We start from the raw sequence: 12,569 nt of genomic DNA, 5'->3' as shown, positions 1-12,569 counted from the left end.
GGCTGGGACCAAGATGTCTCCCCTTTTATCTTTCAATACTCAAGTGCAAATGACAACACAGTGTTAATCATTTAAGGAAACAGTTTAAATGATGCTGAGATTTTATAGGTCAAAAAAATGTGTTACTAGGCACAATAAATATTTTAACATTATAAAATTAATAAAATTAAATATGACTTTTAAAACTAAATTAATTTATAAGAGTACAGAAGAAATTGTTGTGTATTGTGATTCAATAATTTTGAACTTTTACAAATTTTATCATTTGGGTTACTCAAGTATTCTTTTAAAAACAATATTGGCATTCATAGTTATTACACCATCTTCTCTAACCTTTATCACCAATGAAACAAAGAAGAAAAGAGCTATTTTTTAAATTTTAAAAACATTTGACATGGTTTTATTTTAAATTGAATTATAAAACCTAATTTTAGGAAGGTGATTCAGTCTCTTTTCTAGACTTTATACATTTCCCAAATAAAATTCTTAAGAACATAGCTTGCACTTTAGTATTCTATTCAGTTATTAAATGGAAATTTTTTATTTCGGGGATCATAATACTTTTCCCTAACAACATTAGCATTATTATTTTTCTTTTGAAAAAGAATGTACTCTTTTTCCATCTAGATTCAGCAATTGTTATCATATTGGAACATTTCTCTCTGTGTGTATTCTCTGTCACATGTATTAGACAATAATTTATAGCCAAGTACTAAAAGTTTTATAAGGTGGATTGATAAATTATTCTATGAAACAAAATACATCTTTGTTCAATTCCTCTGAATAAATATATGGAAAATATTCCCAAATATTGTAGGAAAATAATCATTGATTTTTTTTTTTATTGCCAGACAGTGAAAAGACAGCCAATTCTGTTGAAAGAAAAAAGTATATTTAAAATATAATGTATTTCTAGGCCACAGTAACCATAGACATATATTTTTAAATTGGTACTATTTAAATGTTTTAACCTTTAACTACTAATTTATAGTTAAGAATTTCATTAAATGTATAAATAATGTATTTTAACTATTAAAATAAACATTTCAAATGATAATTAAAATATTTTAGGGAAAAATTGTTTTTTGTCTTCCTCTTCTTTAGAACTTTAAGGAAAATTTTAACTATTCTTTAGCCTCTATACTAATGAATTATTTTCACTTATTTTGGAGTTTTGATTTATATTTAAAAAACAGCTTGTGACAAGATTTCTATCCTAATATTATTATATGATAATTATAGGAAAATATAAAATATAGAGAAACAAAGAAGACTACTTACAAAATACTCCTGTGCTCACTGCTAATATATCTTTTGTTAACTTTGTGATATAATTTAATTCTGAATTATTTAAATTTTTTCTAATGTTCTTGAATAATGTTCTGATAGCTTGTGAATCATACCTTTCAATATGGATATTATTTAAACATTATTTCTCAGTGAAAATCTAAACTACAGGGATACCATGCAGCAATTTTCCAGTGAAAAGGCTGTTTACATAGTCAAGTCTGCCCATCAGCCTCATGGCATATTTCCAACGTATAAAAACCTTAGCTCTGGTATCCTACCCAACTTTACTCTAACTGACAATAAAACTTCGGTCATACAGTGGTGCAACCATCTCCTTACTACAGAACAAAGACTATCATTTAATGCATTTTTACAGCTCATGCTTTATTCAACATATACTTATTGAATATTTTCTATGTGACAATCACTTCAAGAGGGTGGGAAAGCAGAGAGGCTGCTATGCTATCTCCAAAAAAATTGGTCCACTCTTTAATATTTTCCTCAGTATGGTACATTTGGTTTAGCTGTTGAAGTGAAAACTGCATTATTTGAATAATTTTAATAATTTACTTCCCAATGCTTTTTGATCCTCAGTATATTATATTCAATAAAGATATTAGAATTCCATACTCTAGGTAATATTGCTAATAATATTTTGTACACAGTGTCTAATTACTCTTAATATCTCATACATTTGTAAGAACTAGTGGTATAAACTTTCTATTAAACTGCTTGGATCAGATTGTCTTTTAAATATAAGCAATTATTACTGATGTTATTACTAAAAGAATAATCTTTTGAATTTTTTCGTTAATCAAAGGTCAATGAAAATGTACATATAAAATTTTTCAATAATTAAGCAAATGAATATTGCAAAAATGTACATGAATGGGATTTTGTAGCAGTTATTTACTTTAAATTTTGAGAACCAGAAGATATCAGAAGTATCTCAAGGAAAAATTCTTACAATTAAATCTTTCTGCTACATGCATACCATGGGAACTTGTGGCATACTCTTTTTGAAAAAAGAGAGTATTTGAACTGTGTTAATGAAATTATTTACAGCAGTACATATACCAGTATTATTAGAAGTTACCTTGACAAAGATATTTTAGTTCAAACACTGGTTTTTCTAAGCAATGTATAATGTCTGTGCAACTAGGATAGTCCAAAAACAAAAAACACTTCAAGAATTGCTTTTGATAATTTTTTGAGGACAAGTATTTTACTTTCAGTTCTTGAGATTCCAGCCCACAGTTCCTTATCCACAATTCTAAATTCTGAAAGTACTTAAAAACAGGAAACATTTTCCAACATGCAAAGCCTGAAATAACCTAAAATCTATAATCAACAAAACCAACAAGAACTAACTTGAGATCTATGTAGTCTCAACTTTCCCTACTCATGGTAAGAATTTATACAACTTAGGCAGAAAAAATAATACATTCAGTTATAAGGTGTGACTATATGTCTCGCTGGGAGTGTTAGTCAAATATGATATCTGCCACTATTAATATTATATTATTAAAGTGTGTGTGGGGGGTTGGGGGGGTTGGTACCAGGAATCAAATTCGGGTCCTTGTGCTTGCGCAGCAGGCAGCAAAACCACTGAGCTAAATCCCCGGCCTGTTAATGTGTTATTAATGTGACCAAAGGTTTTATAATCTAGGCATAGGAGAAATATTAGTTTTACAGTTTTCAAATATGTTACAATATAAGAATGTCAGTATCTATGTAAGCTACATTGATTTTCCTGAAATGGATCATTACTTTATTACTTTCTTACAGGGTTCTTTGTTTTCTGTCAATTTGCTCTTTACATCTTGCAGCCAAATTCAGCATTTCCTGCCTTAAATTGCTTTCTCATATTTTTCTCCTTCTTGGTTCATCCTTTATTTTGCTAGCTTTGGATGGGGGGGTACCTTTAAGGTCTTTTGTTTGAAAATGGCTTTTTTGTTCCTACCTTCACAGTTGCCTGGTTAATTGACAGAGTTTAAAATTACTGATTTCAATATATTTTCTCTCTGAATTTTTGCAGGCCTCTCTTCCATCTGCCCTGCTCTCTGTAACTCAGGGCCACGAGAGAACCAGCAGCACCAACATAGCTGAGAGATTCCAGGAAAGAAGACTTTGGCTTCCAACCACGCTCAAGCAGAAGCCAGTTTTCAAAGGATGCTCAGGTGATTTGTAAGCACATTGACATTTGAGGAGTGGCTATCTAACCTACACGTTCGCCATTTCATTTTGGATAACAAGATTTTTTTTTTTGCTGGAGATTTTTATGATCTTCCTTTTACCACTGATGATCAGAAATTTCATAATATGCTTGGTATGAGTTTTGTTTCATGCACTGGGTTGGAGGTACAGTGAGTCTGTTAAAATTTGAGATCTATGTCCTCTAATTTGGGATAATTTGGGACATGTCATTTCTGTTTTAGTGCAATAACAGTGTGTTATTTCTCAGTAAACTTTTCTTCACCATTTTCTCTTCTAATCGGAATGTCTCCTTGGATAGATGTTGAAACTCTTAGATTGATCTTCAATCCCCATCTTTTCTCTCCATCTTCTTTTTTTTCATCTTTTCTTTTCTTTCTAGGAAATTCATTTCACTGGCTTCTTTCAACTCCATTATTTAAATTTGTGAATCAGTTATCATAATTGTAATCTCTGTGAGCACTTTCATGCTTTCTGATAGTTTTACATCTCATTGTCCAGAACCTAGTCATAGAGCACTGCTACCTGTAGGGATACTGAGGAACACTTTGTAGTTGTTACTGTTGTTTTTATTTTTATTCCAGGAGGTAGCATTATCTACTAAAAAAATCAATATTGTGTTACTCAGGATGAGGATTGAAATTATGACATGGTTGGCAACTAGATGCCTCTAACTTCCAAACAACTAACTTACTAGCAGATAAAACATGAATGCAACTATAGTGCCATCCATTTGTGTATAAGCTTTCCTATCATGAAGTACAAGAAATAATTAGTACTAAGCACTGGAGAAAATTTATTTTAAATGGAATGATTATTTGATTACAAATACACCTGAACCAAATAGCATTTGGACCTTTAAATTCAGAAAAAGGCTTCAGTTTAGAGTTAATCTCATAGCTTCTAAATTATGTAAAATATGTTAATATAATCAGATTATAACAATATAATCAAATTATAACACACTGCACTCAGAAGTCTGGGTCTCATTTAGAGATTACAGTATTGCACCAATTATGTTCATTCCTCCGACCAAAGTCAGATTGTGTAATACTGGAAGGCTCCTACCACTTGACAGCTTTGATTTTCAAAGGGCTGGTGAATGAGGACAAGATGTTAATACATTTTACCAGTGCCTCCGTCTGCCATGCGGTAATGGATGCCATAGATCCTCCACCCTCTCTGTCGATGAATTTATTCAGATTACATTTCTGTCCTTCCATCTGGTCAGCTGTTGACTACAACAACAGAAATCATCAAATAATTTGCTTTTACCATGTGGTATCAAAACAGTACCACAGCCTGAATAATGAAACTCTTAACTGGAAATAAAGTATCAGTGGAAGACAGAAATCTATCCACCTTTTGAAATCTCTTTTATATCTAAATATAAAACCCTCTTTAGGTTAACTAGAAAATATTTTTTAAATATTTACAAAGTTACTCTAACTATACTGAATTAACACTGATATGTTAAGCTATCAAAATAATATCAAAGAATGTGGCTGACATGTAGAAAGCATAACTCAACTTGATACTAAATAAACTTTTAAAAACGTATTATATGTTTTTAATATTCTTATATGTCATTGTTACATTTAAAACTTGTGTTTCACTAAACATGCATGAACTCTAAAAGGCTAATGATTATATCCATAAAGTTTAGCTTTATTTTATATTTACAATATATTTTACTTATATTTGCAATATGTTTTTGTCTATTCTGGTTGCAGATAGAGTGATACAAATATGGAAGACTTACTAATGTACTGATCTCTGGTCTTGTCCAATCTTTTTGAAACATTTGGAAAAAAACTTAACAACTAAGAAGAGCAGCAAAATTTAGTTGGATTCGTCCATATTACTGGAAACTATTGCTCCTGTCATAGTGATTAAAACTAATATTTGTGACTGGCAGAAATCATGATTTAGGGGGATTTATGATGAGGATCTAAGAGTTATGCCCTATTTTATTTTTTAAAGGTGAAAGATTTATAATCTACAAGGCTTGAACTTATGTGACTTGATCATTCCAGAAATGTGGGAGTGAAGGAATGTTACTGAAAGGCCAGAAAAATGCTACTGCAGCCACATGGAAGTGAAACAACGGAAAGAAAGGTACTAATTGGACAATTTATTTTCAAATGCTTTGTGAAAAATTTGGTAAAACCCTCAGCTCTTCAGTAACAACACAAGAAAACTTAACTTGTATATTTATATCATTATGTTCTTCATCCCCACAGATATTAAATCTCACAGCAAGATGTACTTTATTAATCTCCAGAAAATGTTCATTTCTTCCATGAAGCCAATTTATGTTAACATGATGTTCAGGAAAAGCAGGTACCTGCTTGCGCTTTACTTTTACCCACTTCTTATCTGCAGGGTTTGTGGCAACTAATTCTCAACCGTTTTGCACATGTAGAGGCATTAAACAAAAAAATAAGTAGATAGTGGACATTGGGCACCAGATATCTCATAAAAATAGGATCTTGAATTGAATCCAGTGGGACTGAACTGGACAGGTATGGATACAACAAATGGATTCTTTAGTTTATATACAAGAAAGTAGACACAAAATAATTATAGATGTGTGTGCACATGGAGTTTAGTGTATATACATGTATTTCCTTGCTCTACACACCTACTAGGCTTGGAAGTAGTATTACTGTAGTGGCAATTAGTACACTCAGCAGATTTCCAAATACTATTCTCTAACAAAAGGAGCCAAAGCTCCTTAGAGAATTGGCTGGTTCTAAAGCTAGGGCTGGCAATACACATGATGCAGAAGTGATGTTTCATAATGCCTAGAAGGAAGGAGGTCATGCACGCTAACATGGTAAACAAGCTCTCGTGACCAAAGCAAGAAGAATTTGAATAACCAACTAATATGCATAGTACTATTTTATATCTCAAAATATAAAATTAAGTACACATGCATCCATACTGATATAAATAAATAAAATAAATTGGCGAGTTGGGACAATCTTTCTTATAGAAAAATTCCAAATAGTATATGTAGATACTAACCTCTCACAGAGATGGAACTTCCTCCTCAGTTTTGGCCTGGACTTAGTGATTCACATTCATAGAATGGAGTAGAGGAAAGTGAGTCCCTTGCTTGAATGTCTCATGGCAGAAGACAGCTGCTTGTCAAAGTTGTGGTCAGGACCAGTCTCCCAGCTACACCAGTGGAAGGACTGGCTGGTGCAGAGGATGGGCCATAACCAGGACTTTCAGCCTTAGGGGAGAGAGTTGTGAAGGTTGTCCAGAGCCAGAGCATCCTGGAGATTCACCAGAAGCTCTCTTGCAACTGTATCAAAGTCCAGCTTCTCCCTCTGCTCAATTTGCATCTCTCTTTCTTTTGCACATGCTGTTCCAGTCAACTTCCTACATGTAAATCTCCACCTCAGTTAGCTCCTGGGGACTTCATCTAAAAGATCCTGTGCTGCAGAGAGAGAGGACAGGTCAATGTGAGTTGAGCAAGGAGTTGTGTAATGAGGCAGCATGGGCAGTGATGGAAAAAACACAATGAATAGGAAAGTGAGGGTGGGGAGTGGGTCTCAGTGAGATTAGAGATGAATGCCGGAGGCTGAATGGAAATGGAAATCTCTTGGAGAAACCCAGGCTGGAACTGATCTTGTCCATGGATAGACCCTCTCCTCACAGTACAGGGAAGCCCCAGTACACTCAGAATGAGTGCTAAGTGTGCCTTTCTATCACCTGGCTCCTGCACATTGCTGTGTCATGGAAATGGTTTGCCCCATCCATTGTTTAAAGAATTACTTTGGCCTGGCTCAGACCGTAACAGAGTCTTAGTTGCAGTTTGGTGGGAATGTATATGTTAAAGCCTGGTTTCATCAGGTCCAATTCTATCTTCTGGGGTCTAAATGGACCCAGAGAATAATAGAAGTATTTATTCTATGGGGAAAGACATAAAATTGAGAAGTTACTGGAAAGCATGTGAAAAATTCACTTATACTGTTGTGTAAGCTGAGTTCATGACTACAAAAAGGAAATAAATGTAATAGAAAATGTAGAATAGGTTTTATTTGAGCCATGTTTCCATAAAGGAACAAGCTGGCTGAGACTTGGGAGGTACCATGTACCATGTACCATGCACTATGGGCAGCAACAAGAGGCACTGGATCCCTACAAATTAGGATGGAGGGCCTGGAGAACAAAGGTGTAACATGGATCCAGGGTTGTAAACACAGATCAAGCAGTTGCTCTGGGCAAAACTTCTGATCTGAGAAATACTTCTCTTAAAGTGGGTATTCTGAAAGGCTTACTCTGTCCCACCTGGTTGTTCTCTTAACTCAATTAAAGTCTAAATCCACCCCACTTTTCTAATGAATAGGAATTTTCAGTCACAATAAAAAGACTTCAAAAGAAAAATTTCTATCCTGCTATACGTTTAATGACTCTTTTTTGTTGTTGTTGTGTGGCATCTTACAAATGAAGATTGTGGTTAGAGAAAGAAAGGACTCTGAAATTACCATCTTACTGAAATAAATGTATTTTCCAAGTGATTTTGGCAGAAAATAGCTTAACTTGTACATAAAATTAATCACGTTTCCTAAATATTGACAATTGACTCAGAAACTATGAAAATAATCTAGAATCTGTAATAACAAATAAATAAAAATTAAAAATAAAATAACCTAGAAGGAAATTTGAAACTCCTTCAGTTTTCAAAGCATGAAGACTGCAGGAAACAGACATGGTTTTGTCTGTTCCAAAGATGTTCATTTGAAATGCAGTCTTCAACATAACATCAAGAAATATTTTTGTATGGGGAAGCAGTTACTATACCACAGTGAGGGGGTACGGAACATTTATAAAATGAAATAAAGGATTTTAATGGATTTCCCTTCTTCCTCTTTGTTTCTGTCAGTCAGTTCTCTTAATGAAATCAGTTACAGAATCATTCATTGATTTGAAATGTTGCCCATTTATGTTTCAGAAATTTGCTCCTTTCAAGACTTGGATCTCTCAAAATATAGTCATTATCAACATTAAGACCTTGGAAAAAAAGAATAGTTGGCAATTGTTTAAATTTACATATGGACATGTAAGTTATTTTCGATATTCCTCTAACCACTGTATTTTATTTATTTTCTAAAGAAAATAGAATGATATGAATAAGAATGTATAAAAATGCTGACAGTGGAATAAAATATAACTAGAATTTTGGACCAGAGATTTCAGGATGTTTTAAATTTAATTTATCTGTTTTCATAATCAAGCCAGTTAATTTTCCTTAAAATTGTTGAAAATATGGATATGGATAATTCATATAAACAACATTTCTTTTCAATTATGCCAAACGTCTTTAGACTAATAAAAGATTCATATGAGATAACCATTTCCAAACATGCAAAAGCAATTCCTGGCATATGTACTATGTGGTAACCACCTATTCCTGGAATTTCCTTTTTCTTAGATTTAATTTATTCGTCTTCCCTCTACTTCACCCATTTTACATTTTATCAGATGTATAGTTCCTCCATGAGAAAAGTATATTTACATGATTAAGAAAATATGAATCAACTTATCACATTGGATTTTCCTGAGTTCAAAATTAGGAACAGAAAGTCATAAAACTTGACTGCATTTTAAAATGATTAGTATTAGCTTGCCAAACATTTTACTAATTATTCCAAGATTGGATTTAATTTTGTAGCCAAAATCATGATTCCCCAATTCTTTAATGCTCCTTTGGAAACATAACAGAGTTGAAATAAGTGCTGTAAGCAATCTCAGATCCAAAATTCTATTTTAGAAGGATAAGAGGAAGACATAAAAGCATAAGTTCTTGTGAAGCTAAAGACCATTGTGTTGCGGAGTTTTACAGTTTAGAAAACTTCTCCTCTATAGCTGTTGAACAAGGTACAATTTTCCCTGCAGGAGTCCTGTACTGTCTCTGCCACTAGACATGACAAAAATGTTTCTTCCCATTCAAATTTTATGACAAGTTAAAAGCATCCTTGGGACAAAAATAATTGGCTTCTTGAATCTGAGAATGTCTTGAGAACACAAAATATATGCAAAATAAAATTTTAATTTTTTCAAATTTTTCTCTCTACCCAAGGGAACAATGATTAATCATTTGAGCAACATCTTCACTTTTACAGAGAAAAAAAGGTCAGCCATAGGGACAAATCCTATGGCTGGACTGGCAACCTGGTACTGCCACTTAGGAGCCCTGAACAAGTAAGGTGTTTGGCCTTTGCCAAGGACTTTCTTTTCTTATCTCTAATAAAAAGAAAAGAAAAAAGATACAAGAAGCTACCTTCCTGGTTATGAATAAAGCAAGCCAAGCACAAAACAGGTGTCCAGTGCTGATCTCAATGAACTTGGTGTCCAGGCTCCAACAAGCTCAAAGCAGTCTACAAATGAAGGGGACAGAGGGAGTAAAAGGAAAGCTATACATTCATGAGTACCTGCCAAATCAGCCCTATTCTACAACACTTTTAATTCTATGACCCTTTTAATCCTGAGATGTACCTTTGAAATATGTACCATTATAAACACATTTTTCTAAGCATAAAGAAGCTAAATAATGTGTTTGATGAACCTTACATGACTAATGAAATGGAATTTCAATTTAAAATAAGGCAGTCAGCCATTTTCTGAAGGGTAGCTATTTATTTTAGTAGGAAATGGTATTTAGACTTCATAATTAAAACATGTTAGTTTTTAAAGCAAGTGTTCTTATATGCTTTTTGTGAAGTAATATTTTTATTAGCCTCTTTTTATTACGTGCAATATCTGTAAAAGATACTGGAAATTTGTGCAGTGTTTAAATTTTAGTTGTTATTTAGAGCTATCAATTCAAGTCACCTTCAGTAGAGTCATTTATCCAGTATTATTAAAAGTTGGTATCTGTGCAACAAAGTTAGCTCATATAAATTAATCTGGGAGTCCACTCTAAGGCAGTGTATTTGCCAAGATAGGGTGAGCTGTGCTCTAGTAACAAGTCCCAGATCTCACTGCCATAGCCCAGCCTTGGATTGTCTCACACTCAGCACAAAATATGCAGGTAGAACTGTTCCTCCATGGTTCTGCTCAGCACATGGTGACAGGGCTACTCTGCTCTCCCAGGTCCAGACATTGTTATCTTCAACTTGAGGTCTAAAAGTTGGTCACAGAAGTAGGGTAACTGTGAAGAAGGGTATGCCCAGGCCCAGAGGGCCCGGTGGCAGCAAAGAGATAGAAATAGCCCTCCTGAGTGCCTAGACAGAAATGGACCAGAATGTCACCAACTTGTGATGTCTCTGCCAATAAATTGTCTCCATAGAGCAGAACAAGATTCTTTTGAGTGATTATTGCTACTTTCCCTTGACTATTACTGCCTGAGGAAGGAGTATGTGATATTCAAAAATTTTCTACCAAACAGAAAGAAGGGGGGGAAGGAAAGGAGAGGAGAGGAGGAAATTTCCAAGTGATTGCCTTAGAGGTAGAAGGATGATTATCATTGTTTTTCTAAAATTCATATTTCACAAGTCTGTTTGTACATTATATTTTTTACATTACTATCAAGATCATTAGAGAGCTTCCCCAAATGTACACTGAATTCTTCATTTTGTCGAGAATGGAGGTGAACTCTTATTTACAATGCAGTAGATCATATAGGACACTAACACATTTTGGCATATATATTTGCATAGCTTTCTCTGTATTGAAAATATACCCTATGTGTCTCCATAGATTTATTGAATTGGTCACATTTCTTTTGTCCTCACACAGAATTACAACTATGTTCTTTAAATTTTTCTCACGGAAACAAAGGCATGGGCTCTATCTTTCAGGACAATCCCCAGCACCTTACACTGCACCTGAAACATGGAAGTTGATCAGTAACCGTTTGTGGATATGAACAAATTAATAAACTGCAAATGTGCCTCAGGAAAATTATGCTTCTTAATTCTTGTGATGAATTCAGGATCTGCTGCTGACTTGGACTGAGGAAGATTTAATTCTATGCATTTCCAAATGCTGCTTACTTCCCTAACTTTCAAGCTGATAGTAACAAAGGGTCTATTATGCTGTTTGCACCTACTCACCTTAGTAAACTCATAGGAGGGTACTCGATCTACTCAGTCTTAAATTAATATAAATTTAGGATTAAACTGTGTGATTTGAGGAGTCAGAATGTCAGCACTGTCTTCTGCCCTTCTCAAGGTCCTAAGAAGCATTTTCTGGTTCATGAAGTGACTGACAAGGAATGTCTGGTCCGTGACTAGCTCTTCAAACTAGCCTCCACTGAAATGTCAGCTTCTTGTTTGGTCATAATCTACATGTGCTTAAATGCCAAGCTCCATGGGTTTACCATAGTACCTGATGTCACAGTTCACCTACTTCAATGTGAAAGCTTCTGGTCCTTTTCTGTGAGTTCATTGTTCCCTCCTTGCTGCCAGTAGCTACACATGATTCTGAGTGTGGGGCTCCTTTGCAAGGCTGGTGGCCTTCTGAGCCATAGCTAGAGACAAATCAGAGGGATTCTTGCTTTAGAATACCTCAAATTTTCCTTTTCTGTTGTCATTGCCTTCCTGTGGGCAAGACTTCAGTTTCTTTAAAACTTTAGGGGGTTCCAGTTCACAATAGTGATGACCACTTCTGATCTGGGGGGATGGAATCTCTTACTCTAGGCTAGAAAAGGCATGTATTTATTTTTTTGTGTTGGAAAAACCAAGTACATTTTTCCCACGAAGACAACTATATGAGTCACTCAAGCAGAGAACAGTAAGACTATTTGCCTCGGTTCAATTTCTCTCTCCTTGCAGAAAAGCAGACAGGCCAGTGAGCTAAGGAAGGCTTTGCTGGAGAGTTATACACCAAGTTGGCTGATTCATTATTCAAGTCCCATCTATGAATGTAAGTGACAGGCATGATGGTTACCCAGCTTTTAGTCATCTATTAGAAGTCCTAAACTGGGTAAAACTCAAAACACTTTTAAGTTGTGAGAGAGTTGGCTCTTAAAATTTTTAAAAATGGAATGACTGGATATGATTAAAAAGAAAAGAAAAATTTCCATTGTTTAGGTTTGTTAAACACATAGT

At 34.3% G+C, this 12,569-nt stretch overlaps 1 long non-coding RNA gene across 1 annotated transcript in view; it reads left to right on the top strand.

Moving 5' to 3' along the window:
- LOC147828937 (uncharacterized) overlaps positions 1-5,644 on the top strand; it is a 165,844-nt gene extending 160,200 nt beyond the window's left edge. Inside the window, exons 2-3 of the long non-coding RNA XR_015449927.1 lie at positions 3,329-3,470; positions 5,488-5,644. This is a non-coding gene — a long non-coding RNA (uncharacterized LOC147828937). The remainder of the gene's footprint in view (positions 1-3,328; positions 3,471-5,487) is intronic.
- The last annotated feature ends 6,925 nt before the right edge of the window (positions 5,645-12,569 follow it).

Source organism: Heterocephalus glaber, unplaced genomic scaffold (assembly GCF_053883595.1).
Source record: "Heterocephalus glaber isolate CG9 unplaced genomic scaffold, H.glaber_assembly_v1.0 deba00000818, whole genome shotgun sequence".
Lineage (NCBI taxonomy): Eukaryota > Metazoa > Chordata > Mammalia > Rodentia > Bathyergidae > Heterocephalus > Heterocephalus glaber.
This window is presented reverse-complemented; position numbering and strand designations above follow the sequence as displayed.